Source organism: Camelus bactrianus, unplaced genomic scaffold, assembly GCF_048773025.1.
Source record: "Camelus bactrianus isolate YW-2024 breed Bactrian camel unplaced genomic scaffold, ASM4877302v1 HiC_scaffold_40, whole genome shotgun sequence".
NCBI classification, from domain to species: domain Eukaryota; kingdom Metazoa; phylum Chordata; class Mammalia; order Artiodactyla; family Camelidae; genus Camelus; species Camelus bactrianus.
This window is the reverse complement of record NW_027413956.1, coordinates 1464507-1482398: the sequence shown is the minus strand read 5'-3', so window position 1 is coordinate 1482398 and position 17892 is coordinate 1464507.

Genomic DNA, 17892 nt, shown 5'->3' with positions numbered 1-17892 from the left:
AGATTTCTCCTAATGTCAGATTTTAAATCATGCAGTTTTCGCAGAAAAATCCTCTTGGAGCGAGTTCTACCCAATAGACATGCAATTTACATAGAACCCGTCATCGTGAAAATCCGTGTTCCGAAAAAGCTACATGCATCATGGTTTCGACAAATATTCACTACAGAGTCGTTAGCATAAGGATTATCGAACTTTCATCCACCATAAAAGCCATATTGACCCTTTGAAACATTTTCTCATATTTCAAAAGTTTTTCCTAATGCCAGTTTTGAAAATGAGGCAGATTCGCAGAAAAATTCTCGTGGAGCGAGTAATTCCCAATAGAATTGTAATTTACATAGTTTCCCTCACAGTGACATTCCAATTTCCGAACACGCTACATGCATCAAGGTTTCAACAAACTTTCTCGAATGAGTTGTGAACATGTAGATTACAGAGTTTTCATCCACCATACATGGTATATTCACACCTAGAAACATTAACACTGAATTTGCAGCTTCTTCCTAATGCCAGTTTAGAAAATTAGGCCGTTTTCTCAGGAAACAATTTTTGGAGCGAGTTCTACCCAATAGATGTGTAATTTACATAGATTCCATCACTGGGAATTTGCGTGATACGATCACGCTACATGCATAACGCTTTCTACAAATATTCACCACAGAATTGTTTGCATGTGGTTTTACGAACTTCCATCATGATGCAAGGCATATTGACACTTTGAAGCATTTTCTCTGATTTTGCACAGATTTTCAAACGTCAGTTTTGAAACTGAGGCAGGTTTCACAGCAAAAACCTCTTGGAGCGGGTGTAACAAATAGACATGTAATTTACATGGATTCGCTCACCATGAAATTCCGTGTTCAAACACGCTACATGCATCTCAGATTCAAAAAATATTCACTACAGAGTTGTTAGCAAGTGGATTACAGCACTTTCATCCGCCATACAAGGCTTACTGACACTTTGAAGAATTTTCTCAGATTTCACAGATTAGTTTTAACGCCAGTTTTGAAAATGAGGCAGACTTGGCAGGAAAATTCTCTTGGAGTGAGTTCTACCCAAGAGGTATTTATTTTACATAGATTCGCTCACTGTGATATTCTGTGTTTGGAACATGCTTCATGTATCTCGGATTCGACAAATATTCACTACAGAGTTGTTAGCATGCGGATTACTGAACTTTCATTCACCCTACAAGGCATATTTACACCGAGAATCTATGCATCTGAGTTCGCAGTGTTTTCCTAACTCCAGTTTCGAAAATCAGGCAGGTTTCTCAGCAAAAATCTCTTGGAGTGATTTCTACCCAAGAGAAATGTAATTTACATAAACTCCCTGGCCATGAAATTCCGTGTTATGAACATGCTACATGCATAATGGATTCGACAAATATTCACTACAGATTTGTTAGCATGTGGATTACCGAACTTTCATCACAATAGATTGAATATTGATACTTAGAAGTTTTTTCTCAGATTTTGCAGCGTTTTCCAAACGCCAGTTTCAAAAATGAAGCAGATTTTGCAGAAAAATTCTCTTGGAGCGAGTTCAACCCAATAGAGAAGTAATTTACATTGTTTCAATCACCGTGACATTCCACGTTCCGAACACGGTATATGCATCACGGATTAGAAAAAGATTCTTTAATATGTTGTGAAAATGTGGATTACCGAACTTTCTTCCAACATAAAGGCATATTTACACCTAGAAATATTTACTCTCATTTTGAAGCTTTCTCCAAACTTCAGATTCGATAATCATGCAATTTTCGCAGAAAAATTCTATTCTAGCTAGTTCTACCCAATAGAATTGTAATTTACATTGTTTCCTTCAATAAGACATTCCGTATTCCGAACACGTTACATGCATCACGAATTCGACAAACATTCTTTAATGAGTGTGAGCATGAGGATTACCGAACTTTCATCCACCATACAAGGCATATTTACACCTAGAAGTAGTTATTCTGATTTCGCAGGTTTTTCCTAACATCCAGTTTCAAAAATCATGAAAATTTCGCAGAAAAATTCAACTCAAGCCAGATCTATCCAATAGAATTGTTATTTTCCGAGTTTCACTCACCGAGACATTCCGTGTTCCGAAAACGTTACATTAATCACGGCTTCGACAAACATTATTTAATGCCCGTGAGCATGTGGATTACCGATGTTTCAACCACAATACAAGGCATATTTACACCTAGATATATTTACTTAGCTTTTGCAGATTTTACCTAACGTCAGTTACGAAAATCGGGCAGTTTTCGCAGAAAAATACTCTTGCTGCATGTTCGATCCAATAGACATCCCATTTTCATAGAGACCGTCACCGTAACATTCCGTGTTCCGAAAAAGTTACGTGCACATTGGATTCAACAAATATTCACTGCTGAGTTGTTAGAATGTGAATTACACATCTTTAATAAACCATTGAAAACATATTGGCACCTTAAAGCATTTGCTCAGATTTTGCAGCGTTTTCATAACACCAGTTTCCAAACAGAGGTAAATTTTACAGTAAAATGCTCCTGGAGCGGGTTCTCACCAATAGATATGTAATTTACATGGTTTCCTTCAACGTGACATTCCGTGTTCCGAGCACACTACATACATCACGGATTTGAGAAACATTTTTAATGAGATGTGTACATGTGTATTACAGAACTTTCATCCACCATACAAGGCATATTTAAACCTAGAAACATTAACTCTGAGTTTGCAGCTTTTTCCTAATAGCAGTTTCAAATATCAGGCAGTTTCCTAAGGAAAAAACTGTTGGAGCGTATTCTACTGAATAGAAATGTAAATTACATAGATTCTCCCGCTGTGAAATTCCTTGTTTTGAACAAGCTACATGCAGATAGGATTTGACAAAAATAACCTACAGAGATGTTTGCATGTGGATTACAGGACTTTCATCACAATACAAGGCATATTGATGCTTAGAAGCATTTTCTCTGATTTCACAGAGCTTTCCAAACGCCAGTTTCGAAACTGAGGCAGATTTCACAGCAAAAACTTCTGGAGCGGGTTCAAAACAATAGACATGTAATTTACATGGATTTGCTCACCGTGAAATTTCGTGTTCCGAATACGCTACATGCATCTCGGATTCGAAAAATATTCACTACCGAGTTGTTAGCAAGTGGATTACAACACTTTTGTCCACCATACAAGGCTTACTGACACTTTGAAGTATTTTCTCGTATTTCACAGCTTAGTTTTAACACCAGTTTTGAAAATGAGGCAGATTTGGCAGGAAAATGCTCTTGGAGCGAGTTCTACCCAAAAGATATGTAATTTACCTTGTTTCACTCACCGTGACATTCCGTTTTCTGAACACGTTATATGCATCAAGGATTTGACAAACATTCTTTAATGAGTTGTGAACATGTGTATTACCGAACTTTCATCCTCCTTACAATGCGTATTTATACATAGAATGTTTTATTCTGATTTAGTAGATTTCTCCTAATGTCAGATTTTAAATCATGCAGTTTTCGCAGAAAAATCCTCTTGGAGCGAGTTCTACCCAATAGACATGCAATTTACATAGAACCCGTCATCGTGAAAATCCGTGTTCCGAAAAAGCTACATGCATCACGGTTTCGACAAATATTCACTACAGAGTCGTTAGCATAAGGATTATCGAACTTTCATCCACCATAAAAGCCATATTGACCCTTTGAAACATTTTCTCATATTTCAAAAGTTTTTCCTAATGCCAGTTTTGAAAATGAGGCAGATTCGCAGAAAAATTCTCGTGGAGCGAGTAATTCCCAATAGAATTGTAATTTACATAGTTTCCCTCACAGTGACATTCCAATTTCCGAACACGCTACATGCATCAAGGTTTCAACAAACTTTCTCGAATGAGTTGTGAACATGTAGATTACAGAGTTTTCATCCACCATACATGGTATATTCACACCTAGAAACATTAACACTGAATTTGCAGCTTCTTCCTAATGCCAGTTTAGAAAATTAGGCCGTTTTCTCAGGAAACAATTTTTGGAGCGAGTTCTACCCAATAGATGTGTAATTTACATAGATTCCATCACTGGGAATTTGCGTGATACGATCACGCTACATGCATAACGCTTTCTACAAATATTCACCACAGAATTGTTTGCATGTGGTTTTACGAACTTCCATCACAATGCAAGGCATATTGACACTTTGAAGCATTTTCTCTGATTTTGCACAGATTTTCAAACGTCAGTTTTGAAACTGAGGCAGATTTCACAGCAAAAACCTCTTGGAGCGGGTGTAACAAATAGACATGTAATTTACATGGATTCGCTCACCATGAAATTCCGTGTTCAAACACGCTACATGCATCTCAGATTCAAAAAATATTCACTACAGAGTTGTTAGCAAGTGGATTACAGCACTTTCATCCGCCATACAAGGCTTACTGACACTTTGAAGAATTTTCTCAGATTTCACAGATTAGTTTTAACGCCAGTTTTGAAAATGAGGCAGACTTGGCAGGAAAATTCTCTTGGAGTGAGTTCTACCCAAGAGGTATTTATTTTACATAGATTCGCTCACTGTGATATTCTGTGTTTGGAACATGCTTCATGTATCTCGGATTCGACAAATATTCACTACAGAGTTGTTAGCATGCGGATTACTGAACTTTCATTCACCCTACAAGGCATATTTACACCGAGAATCTATGCATCTGAGTTCGCAGTGTTTTCCTAACTCCAGTTTCGAAAATCAGGCAGGTTTCTCAGCAAAAATCTCTTGGAGTGATTTCTACCCAAGAGAAATGTAATTTACATAAACTCCCTGGCCATGAAATTCCGTGTTATGAACATGCTACATGCATAATGGATTCGACAAATATTCACTACAGATTTGTTAGCATGTGGATTACCGAACTTTCATCACAATAGATTGAATATTGATACTTAGAAGTTTTTTCTCAGATTTTGCAGCGTTTCCCAAATGCCAGTTTCAAAAATGAAGCAGATTTTGCAGAAAAATTCTCTTGGAGCGAGTTCAACCCAATAGAGAAGTAATTTACATTGTTTCAATCACCGTGACATTCCACGTTCCGAACACGGTATATGCATCACGGATTAGAAAAAGATTCTTTAATATGTTGTGAAAATGTGGATTACCGAACTTTCTTCCAACATAAAGGCATATTTACACCTAGAAATATTTACTCTCATTTTGAAGCTTTCTCCAAACTTCAGATTCGATAATCATGCAATTTTCGCAGAAAAATTCTTCTAGCTAGTTCTACCCAATAGAATTGTAATTTACATTGTTTCCTTCAATAAGACATTCCGTATTCCGAACACGTTACATGCATCACGAATTCGACAAACATTCTTTAATGAGTGTGAGCATGAGGATTACCGAACTTTCATCCACCATACAAGGCATATTTACACCTAGAAGTAGTTATTCTGATTTCGCAGGTTTTTCCTAACATCCAGTTTCAAAAATCATGAAAATTTCGCAGAAAAATTCAACTCAAGCCAGATCTATCCAATAGAATTGTTATTTTCCGAGTTTCACTCACCGAGACATTCCGTGTTCCGAAAACGTTACATTAATCACGGCTTCGACAAACATTATTTAATGCCCGTGAGCATGTGGATTACCGATGTTTCAACCACAATACAAGGCATATTTACACCTAGATATATTTACTTAGCTTTTGCAGATTTTACCTAACGTCAGTTACGAAAATCGGGCAGTTTTCGCAGAAAAATTCTCTTGCTGCATGTTCGATCCAATAGACATCCCATTTTCATAGAGACCGTCACCGTAACATTCCGTGTTCCGAAAAAGTTACGTGCACATTGGATTCAACAAATATTCACTGCTGAGTTGTTAGAATGTGAATTACACATCTTTAATAAACCATTGAAAACATATTGGCACCTTAAAGCATTTGCTCAGATTTTGCAGCGTTTTCATAACACCAGTTTCCAAACAGAGGTAAATTTTACAGTAAAATGCTCCTGGAGCGGGTTCTCACCAATAGATATGTAATTTACATGGTTTCCTTCAACGTGACATTCCGTGTTCTGAGCACACTACATACATCACGGATTTGAGAAACATTTTTAATGAGATGTGTACATGTGTATTACAGAACTTTCATCCACCATACAAGGCATATTTAAACCTAGAAACATTAACTCTGAGTTTGCAGCTTTTTCCTAATAGCAGTTTCAAATATCAGGCAGTTTCCTAAGGAAAAAACTGTTGGAGCGTATTCTACTGAATAGAAATGTAAATTACATAGATTCTCCCGCTGTGAAATTCCTTGTTTCGAACAAGCTACATGCAGATAGGATTTGACAAAAATAACCTACAGAGATGTTTGCATGTGGATTACAGGACTTTCATCACAATACAAGGCATATTGATGCTTAGAAGCATTTTCTCTGATTTCACAGAGCTTTCCAAACGCCAGTTTCGAAACTGAGGCAGATTTCACAGCAAAAACTTCTGGAGCGGGTTCAAAACAATAGACATGTAATTTACATGGATTTGCTCACCGTGAAATTTCGTGTTCCGAATACGCTACATGCATCTCGGATTCGAAAAATATTCACTACCCAGTTGTTAGCAAGTGGATTACAACACTTTTGTCCACCATACAAGGCTTACTGACACTTTGAAGTATTTTCTCGTATTTCACAGCTTAGTTTTAACACCAGTTTTGAAAATGAGGCAGATTTGGCAGGAAAATGCTCTTGGAGCGAGTTCTACCCAAAAGATATGTAATTTACCTTGTTTCACTCACCGTGACATTCCGTGTTCTGAACACGTTATATGCATCAAGGATTTGACAAACATTCTTTAATGAGTTGTGAACATGTGTATTACCGAACTTTCATCCTCCTTACAATGCATATTTATACATAGAATGTTTTATTCTGATTTAGTAGATTTCTCCTAATGTCAGATTTTAAATCATGCAGTTTTCGCAGAAAAATCCTCTTGGAGCGAGTTCTACCCAATAGACATGCAATTTACATAGAACCCGTCATCGTGAAAATCCGTGTTCCGAAAAAGCTACATGCATCATGGTTTCGACAAATATTCACTACAGAGTCGTTAGCATAAGGATTATCGAACTTTCATCCACCATAAAAGCCATATTGACCCTTTGAAACATTTTCTCATATTTCAAAAGTTTTTCCTAATGCCAGTTTTGAAAATGAGGCAGATTCGCAGAAAAATTCTCGTGGAGCGAGTAATTCCCAATAGAATTGTAATTTACATAGTTTCCCTCACAGTGACATTCCAATTTCCGAACACGCTACATGCATCAAGGTTTCAACAAACTTTCTCGAATGAGTTGTGAACATGTAGATTACAGAGTTTTCATCCACCATACATGGTATATTCACACCTAGAAACATTAACACTGAATTTGCAGCTTCTTCCTAATGCCAGTTTAGAAAATTAGGCCGTTTTCTCAGGAAACAATTTTTGGAGCGAGTTCTACCCAATAGATGTGTAATTTACATAGATTCCATCACTGGGAATTTGCGTGATACGATCACGCTACATGCATAACGCTTTCTACAAATATTCACCACAGAATTGTTTGCATGTGGTTTTACGAACTTCCATCACAATGCAAGGCATATTGACACTTTGAAGCATTTTCTCTGATTTTGCACAGATTTTCAAACGTCAGTTTTGAAACTGAGGCAGATTTCACAGCAAAAACCTCTTGGAGCGGGTGTAACAAATAGACATGTAATTTACATGGATTCGCTCACCATGAAATTCCGTGTTCAAACACGCTACATGCATCTCAGATTCAAAAAATATTCACTACAGAGTTGTTAGCAAGTGGATTACAGCACTTTCATCCGCCATACAAGGCTTACTGACACTTTGAAGAATTTTCTCAGATTTCACAGATTAGTTTTAACGCCAGTTTTGAAAATGAGGCAGACTTGGCAGGAAAATTCTCTTGGAGTGAGTTCTACCCAAGAGGTATTTATTTTACATAGATTCGCTCACTGTGATATTCTGTGTTTGGAACATGCTTCATGTATCTCGGATTCGACAAATATTCACTACAGAGTTGTTAGCATGCGGATTACTGAACTTTCATTCACCCTACAAGGCATATTTACACCGAGAATCTATGCATCTGAGTTCGCAGTGTTTTCCTAACTCCAGTTTCGAAAATCAGGCAGGTTTCTCAGCAAAAATCTCTTGGAGTGATTTCTACCCAAGAGAAATGTAATTTACATAAACTCCCTGGCCATGAAATTCCGTGTTATGAACATGCTACATGCATAATGGATTCGACAAATATTCACTACAGATTTGTTAGCATGTGGATTACCGAACTTTCATCACAATAGATTGAATATTGATACTTAGAAGTTTTTTCTCAGATTTTGCAGCGTTTTCCAAACGCCAGTTTCAAAAATGAAGCAGATTTTGCAGAAAAATTCTCTTGGAGCGAGTTCAACCCAATAGAGAAGTAATTTACATTGTTTCAATCACCGTGAAATTCCACGTTCCGAACACGGTATATGCATCACGGATTAGAAAAAGATTCTTTAATATGTTGTGAAAATGTGGATTACCGAACTTTCTTCCAACATAAAGGCATATTTACACCTAGAAATATTTACTCTCATTTTGAAGCTTTCTCCAAACTTCAGGTTCGATAATCATGCAATTTTCGCAGAAAAATTCTATTCTAGCTAGTTCTACCCAATAGAATTGTAATTTACATTGTTTCATTACGGTGAAATTCCATTTTCCAAAAGCGCTCCATGAATCACGGTTTGAAAAATAATTACTACACTGTTATTAACATGTGGATTACCGGACTTTCATTCACCATTCAAGGCATATTGACACTTAGAAGCATTTTCTCAGATTTCACAGTGTTCTCCTAATGGCAGTTTTGAAAATGAGGCACATTTCGCAGAAAAATACTCTTCAAGCGAGTTCTACCCAATAGACATGTAATTTACATTGTTTCCTTCAATAAGACATTCCGTATTCCGAACACGTTACATGCATCACGAATTCGACAAACATTCTTTAATGAGTGTGAGCATGAGGATTACCGAACTTTCATCCACCATACAAGGCATATTTACACCTAGAAGTAGTTATTCTGATTTCGCAGGTTTTTCCTAACATCCAGTTTCAAAAATCATGAAAATTTCGCAGAAAAATTCAACTCAAGCCAGATCTATCCAATAGAATTGTTATTTTCCGAGTTTCACTCACCGAGACATTCCGTGTTCCGAAAACGTTACATTAATCACGGCTTCGACAAACATTATTTAATGCCCGTGAGCATGTGGATTACCGATGTTTCAACCACAATACAAGGCATATTTACACCTAGATATATTTACTTAGCTTTTGCAGATTTTACCTAACGTCAGTTACGAAAATCGGGCAGTTTTCGCAGAAAAATTCTCTTGCTGCATGTTCGATCCAATAGACATCCCATTTTCATAGAGACCGTCACCGTAACATTCCGTGTTCCGAAAAAGTTACGTGCACATTGGATTCAACAAATATTCACTGCTGAGTTGTTAGAATGTGAATTACACATCTTTAATAAACCATTGAAGACATATTGTCACCTTAAAGCATTTGCTCAGATTTTGCAGCGTTTTCATAACACCAGTTTCCAAACAGAGGTAAATTTTACAGTAAAATGCTCCTGGAGCGGGTTCTCACCAATAGATATGTAATTTACATGGTTTCCTTCAACGTGACATTCCGTGTTCCGAGCACACTACAAACATCACGGATTTGAGAAACATTTTTAATGAGATGTGTACATGTGTATTACAGAACTTTCATCCACCATACAAGGCATATTTAAACCTAGAAACATTAACTCTGAGTTTGCAGCTTTTTCCTAATAGCAGTTTCAAATATCAGGCAGTTTCCTAAGGAAAAAACTGTTGGAGCGTATTCTACTGAATAGAAATGTAAATTACATAGATTCTCCCGCTGTGAAATTCCTTGTTTCGAACAAGCTACATGCAGATAGGATTTGACAAAAATAACCTACAGAGATGTTTGCATGTGGATTACAGGACTTTCATCACAATACAAGGCATATTGATGCTTAGAAGCATTTTCTCTGATTTCACAGAGCTTTCCAAACGCCAGTTTTGAAACTGAGGCAGATTTCACAGCAAAAACTTCTGGAGCGGGTTCAAAACAATAGACATGTAATTTACATGGATTCGCTCACCGTGAAATTTCGTGTTCCGAATACGCTACATGCATCTCGGATTCGAAAAATATTCACTACAGAGTTGTTAGCAAGTGGATTACAACACTTTTGTCCACCATACAAGGCTTACTGACACTTTGAAGTATTTTCTCGTATTTCACAGCTTAGTTTTAACACCAGTTTTGAAAATGAGGCAGATTTGGCAGGAAAATGCTCTTGGAGCGAGTTCTACCCAAAAGATATGTAATTTACCTTGTTTCACTCACCGTGACATTCCGTGTTCTGAACACGTTATATGCATCAAGGATTTGACAAACATTCTTTAATGAGTTGTGAACATGTGTATTACCGAACTTTCATCCTCCTTACAATGCATATTTATACATAGAATGTTTTATTCTGATTTAGTAGATTTCTCCTAATGTCAGATTTTAAATCATGCAGTTTTCGCAGAAAAATCCTCTTGGAGCGAGTTCTACCCAATAGACATGCAATTTACATAGAACCCGTCATCGTGAAAATCCGTGTTCCGAAAAAGCTACATGCATCATGGTTTCGACAAATATTCACTACAGAGTCGTTAGCATAAGGATTATCGAACTTTCATCCACCATAAAAGCCATATTGACCCTTTGAAACATTTTCTCATATTTCAAAAGTTTTTCCTAATGCCAGTTTTGAAAATGAGGCAGATTCGCAGAAAAATTCTCGTGGAGCGAGTAATTCCCAATAGAATTGTAATTTACATAGTTTCCCTCACAGTGACATTCCAATTTCCGAACACGCTACATGCATCAAGGTTTCAACAAACTTTCTCGAATGAGTTGTGAACATGTAGATTACAGAGTTTTCATCCACCATACATGGTATATTCACACCTAGAAACATTAACACTGAATTTGCAGCTTCTTCCTAATGCCAGTTTAGAAAATTAGGCCGTTTTCTCAGGAAACAATTTTTGGAGCGAGTTCTACCCAATAGATGTGTAATTTACATAGATTCCATCACTGGGAATTTGCGTGATACGATCACGCTACATGCATAACGCTTTCTACAAATATTCACCACAGAATTGTTTGCATGTGGTTTTACGAACTTCCATCACAATGCAAGGCATATTGACACTTTGAAGCATTTTCTCTGATTTTGCACAGATTTTCAAACGTCAGTTTTGAAACTGAGGCAGATTTCACAGCAAAAACCTCTTGGAGCGGGTGTAACAAATAGACATGTAATTTACATGGATTCGCTCACCATGAAATTCCGTGTTCAAACACGCTACATGCATCTCAGATTCAAAAAATATTCACTACAGAGTTGTTAGCAAGTGGATTACAGCACTTTCATCCGCCATACAAGGCTTACTGACACTTTGAAGAATTTTCTCAGATTTCACAGATTAGTTTTAACGCCAGTTTTGAAAATGAGGCAGACTTGGCAGGAAAATTCTCTTGGAGTGAGTTCTACCCAAGAGGTATTTATTTTACATAGATTCGCTCACTGTGATATTCTGTGTTTGGAACATGCTTCATGTATCTCGGATTCGACAAATATTCACTACAGAGTTGTTAGCATGCGGATTACTGAACTTTCATTCACCCTACAAGGCATATTTACACCGAGAATCTATGCATCTGAGTTCGCAGTGTTTTCCTAACTCCAGTTTCGAAAATCAGGCAGGTTTCTCAGCAAAAATCTCTTGGAGTGATTTCTACCCAAGAGAAATGTAATTTACATAAACTCCCTGGCCATGAAATTCCGTGTTATGAACATGCTACATGCATAATGGATTCGACAAATATTCACTACAGATTTGTTAGCATGTGGATTACCGAACTTTCATCACAATAGATTGAATATTGATACTTAGAAGTTTTTTCTCAGATTTTGCAGCGTTTTCCAAACGCCAGTTTCAAAAATGAAGCAGATTTTGCAGAAAAATTCTCTTGGAGCGAGTTCAACCCAATAGAGAAGTAATTTACATTGTTTCAATCACCGTGAAATTCCACGTTCCGAACACGGTATATGCATCACGGATTAGAAAAAGATTCTTTAATATGTTGTGAAAATGTGGATTACCGAACTTTCTTCCAACATAAAGGCATATTTACACCTAGAAATATTTACTCTCATTTTGAAGCTTTCTCCAAACTTCAGGTTCGATAATCATGCAATTTTCGCAGAAAAATTCTATTCTAGCTAGTTCTACCCAATAGAATTGTAATTTACATTGTTTCATTACGGTGAAATTCCGTTTTCCAAAAGCGCTCCATGAATCACGGTTTGAAAAATAATTACTACACTGTTATTAACATGTGGATTACCGGACTTTCATTCACCATTCAAGGCATATTGACACTTAGAAGCATTTTCTCAGATTTCACAGGGTTCTCCTAATGGCAGTTTTGAAAATGAGGCACATTTCGCAGAAAAATACTCTTCAAGCGAGTTCTACCCAATAGACATGTAATTTACATTGTTTCCTTCAATAAGACATTCCGTATTCCGAACACGTTACATGCATCACGAATTCGACAAACATTCTTTAATGAGTGTGAGCATGAGGATTACCGAACTTTCATCCACCATACAAGGCATATTTACACCTAGAAGTAGTTATTCTGATTTCGCAGGTTTTTCCTAACATCCAGTTTCAAAAATCATGAAAATTTCGCAGAAAAATTCAACTCAAGCCAGATCTATCCAATAGAATTGTTATTTTCCGAGTTTCACTCACCGAGACATTCCGTGTTCCGAAAACGTTACATTAATCACGGCTTCGACAAACATTATTTAATGCCCGTGAGCATGTGGATTACCAATGTTTCAACCACAATACAAGGCATATTTACACCTAGATATATTTACTTAGCTTTTGCAGATTTTACCTAACGTCAGTTACGAAAATCGGGCAGTTTTCGCAGAAAAATTCTCTTGCTGCATGTTCGATCCAATAGACATCCCATTTTCATAGAGACCGTCACCGTAACATTCCGTGTTCCGAAAAAGTTACGTGCACATTGGATTCAACAAATATTCACTGCTGAGTTGTTAGAATGTGAATTACACATCTTTATTAAACCATTGAAGACATATTGTCACCTTAAAGCATTTGCTCAGATTTTGCAGCGTTTTCATAACACCAGTTTCCAAACAGAGGTAAATTTTACAGTAAAATGCTCCTGGAGCGGGTTCTCACCAATAGATATGTAATTTACATGGTTTCCTTCAACGTGACATTCCGTGTTCCGAGCACACTACAAACATCACGGATTTGAGAAACATTTTTAATGAGATGTGTACATGTGTATTACAGAACTTTCATCCACCATACAAGGCATATTTAAACCTAGAAACATTAACTCTGAGTTTGCAGCTTTTTCCTAATAGCAGTTTCAAATATCAGGCAGTTTCCTAAGGAAAAAACTGTTGGAGCGTATTCTACTGAATAGAAATGTAAATTATATAGATTCTCCCGCTGTGAAATTCCTTGTTTTGAACAAGCTACATGCAGATAGGATTTGACAAAAATAACCTACAGAGATGTTTGCATGTGGATTACAGGACTTTCATCACAATACAAGGCATATTGATGCTTAGAAGCATTTTCTCTGATTTCATAGAGCTTTCCAAACGCCAGTTTCGAAACTGAGGCAGATTTCACAGCAAAAACTTCTGGAGCGGGTTCAAAACAATAGACATGTAATTTACATGGATTCGCTCACCGTGAAATTTCGTGTTCCGAATACGCTACATGCATCTCGGATTCGAAAAATATTCACTACAGAGTTGTTAGCAAGTGGATTACAACACTTTTGTCCACCATACAAGGCTTACTGACACTTTGAAGTATTTTCTCGTATTTCACAGCTTAGTTTTAACACCAGTTTTGAAAATGAGGCAGATTTGGCAGGAAAATGCTCTTGGAGCGAGTTCTACCCAAAAGATATGTAATTTACCTTGTTTCACTCACCGTGACATTCCGTTTTCTGAACACGTTATATGCATCAAGGATTTGACAAACATTCTTTAATGAGTTGTGAACATGTGTATTACCGAACTTTCATCCTCCTTACAATGCGTATTTATACATAGAATGTTTTATTCTGATTTAGTAGATTTCTCCTAATGTCAGATTTTAAATCATGCAGTTTTCGCAGAAAAATCCTCTTGGAGCGAGTTCTACCCAATAGACATGCAATTTACATAGAACCCGTCATCGTGAAAATCCGTGTTCCGAAAAAGCTACATGCATCACGGTTTCGACAAATATTCACTACAGAGTCGTTAGCATAAGGATTATCGAACTTTCATCCACCATAAAAGCCATATTGACCCTTTGAAACATTTTCTCATATTTCAAAAGTTTTTCCTAATGCCAGTTTTGAAAATGAGGCAGATTCGCAGAAAAATTCTCGTGGAGCGAGTAATTCCCAATAGAATTGTAATTTACATAGTTTCCCTCACAGTGACATTCCAATTTCCGAACACGCTACATGCATCAAGGTTTCAACAAACTTTCTCGAATGAGTTGTGAACATGTAGATTACAGAGTTTTCATCCACCATACATGGTATATTCACACCTAGAAACATTAACACTGAATTTGCAGCTTCTTCCTAATGCCAGTTTAGAAAATTAGGCCGTTTTCTCAGGAAACAATTTTTGGAGCGAGTTCTACCCAATAGATGTGTAATTTACATAGATTCCATCACTGGGAATTTGCGTGATACGATCACGCTACATGCATAACGCTTTCTACAAATATTCACCACAGAATTGTTTGCATGTGGTTTTACGAACTTCCATCACAATGCAAGGCATATTGACACTTTGAAGCATTTTCTCTGATTTTGCACAGATTTTCAAACGTCAGTTTTGAAACTGAGGCAGATTTCACAGCAAAAACCTCTTGGAGCGGGTGTAACAAATAGACATGTAATTTACATGGATTCGCTCACCATGAAATTCCGTGTTCAAACACGCTACATGCATCTCAGATTCAAAAAATATTCACTACAGAGTTGTTAGCAAGTGGATTACAGCACTTTCATCCGCCATACAAGGCTTACTGACACTTTGAAGAATTTTCTCAGATTTCACAGGTTAGTTTTAACGCCAGTTTTGAAAATGAGGCAGACTTGGCAGGAAAATTCTCTTGGAGTGAGTTCTACCCAAGAGGTATTTATTTTACATAGATTCGCTCACTGTGATATTCTGTGTTCGGAACATGCTTCATGTATCTCGGATTCGACAAATATTCACTACAGAGTTGTTAGCATGCGGATTACTGAACTTTCATTCACCCTACAAGGCATATTTACACCGAGAATCTATGCATCTGAGTTCGCAGTGTTTTCCTAACTCCAGTTTCGAAAATCAGGCAGGTTTCTCAGCAAAAATCTCTTGGAGTGATTTCTACCCAAGAGAAATGTAATTTACATAAACTCCCTGGCCATGAAATTCCGTGTTATGAACATGCTACATGCATAATGGATTCGACAAATATTCACTACAGATTTGTTAGCATGTGGATTACCGAACTTTCATCACAATAGATTGAATATTGATACTTAGAAGTTTTTTCTCAGATTTTGCAGCGTTTTCCAAACGCCAGTTTCAAAAATGAAGCAGATTTTGCAGAAAAATTCTCTTGGAGCGAGTTCAACCCAATAGAGAAGTAATTTACATTGTTTCAATCACCGTGAAATTCCACGTTCCGAACACGGTATATGCATCACGGATTAGAAAAAGATTCTTTAATATGTTGTGAAAATGTGGATTACCGAACTTTCTTCCAACATAAAGGCATATTTACACCTAGAAATATTTACTCTCATTTTGAAGCTTTCTCCAAACTTCAGGTTCGATAATCATGCAATTTTCGCAGAAAAATTCTATTCTAGCTAGTTCTACCCAATAGAATTGTAATTTACATTGTTTCATTACGGTGAAATTCCGTTTTCCAAAAGCGCTCCATGAATCACGGTTTGAAAAATAATTACTACACTGTTATTAACATGTGGATTACCGGACTTTCATTCACCATTCAAGGCATATTGACACTTAGAAGCATTTTCTCAGATTTCACAGGGTTCTCCTAATGGCAGTTTTGAAAATGAGGCACATTTCGCAGAAAAATACTCTTCAAGCGAGTTCTACCCAATAGACATGTAATTTACATTGTTTCCTTCAATAAGACATTCCGTATTCCGAACACGTTACATGCATCACGAATTCGACAAACATTCTTTAATGAGTGTGAGCATGAGGATTACCGAACTTTCATCCACCATACAAGGCATATTTACACCTAGAAGTAGTTATTCTGATTTCGCAGGTTTTTCCTAACATCCAGTTTCAAAAATCATGAAAATTTCGCAGAAAAATTCAACTCAAGCCAGATCTATCCAATAGAATTGTTATTTTCCGAGTTTCACTCACCGAGACATTCCGTGTTCCGAAAACGTTACATTAATCACGGCTTCGACAAACATTATTTAATGCCCGTGAGCATGTGGATTACCAATGTTTCAACCACAATACAAGGCATATTTACACCTAGATATATTTACTTAGCTTTTGCAGATTTTACCTAACGTCAGTTACGAAAATCGGGCAGTTTTCGCAGAAAAATTCTCTTGCTGCATGTTCGATCCAATAGACATCCCATTTTCATAGAGACCGTCACCGTAACATTCCGTGTTCCGAAAAAGTTACGTGCACATTGGATTCAACAAATATTCACTGCTGAGTTGTTAGAATGTGAATTACACATCTTTATTAAACCATTGAAGACATATTGTCACCTTAAAGCATTTGCTCAGATTTTGCAGCGTTTTCATAACACCAGTTTCCAAACAGAGGTAAATTTTACAGTAAAATGCTCCTGGAGCGGGTTCTCACCAATAGATATGTAATTTACATGGTTTCCTTCAACGTGACATTCCGTGTTCCGAGCACACTACAAACATCACGGATTTGAGAAACATTTTTAATGAGATGTGTACATGTGTATTACAGAACTTTCATCCACCATACAAGGCATATTTAAACCTAGAAACATTAACTCTGAGTTTGCAGCTTTTTCCTAATAGCAGTTTCAAATATCAGGCAGTTTCCTAAGGAAAAAACTGTTGGAGCGTATTCTACTGAATAGAAATGTAAATTATATAGATTCTCCCGCTGTGAAATTCCTTGTTTTGAACAAGCTACATGCAGATAGGATTTGACAAAAATAACCTACAGAGATGTTTGCATGTGGATTACAGGACTTTCATCACAATACAAGGCATATTGATGCTTAGAAGCATTTTCTCTGATTTCATAGAGCTTTCCAAACGCCAGTTTCGAAACTGAGGCAGATTTCACAGCAAAAACTTCTGGAGCGGGTTCAAAACAATAGACATGTAATTTACATGGATTCGCTCACCGTGAAATTTCGTGTTCCGAATACGCTACATGCATCTCGGATTCGAAAAATATTCACTACAGAGTTGTTAGCAAGTGGATTACAACACTTTTGTCCACCATACAAGGCTTACTGACACTTTGAAGTATTTTCTCGTATTTCACAGCTTAGTTTTAACACCAGTTTTGAAAATGAGGCAGATTTGGCAGGAAAATGCTCTTGGAGCGAGTTCTACCCAAAAGATATGTAATTTACCTTGTTTC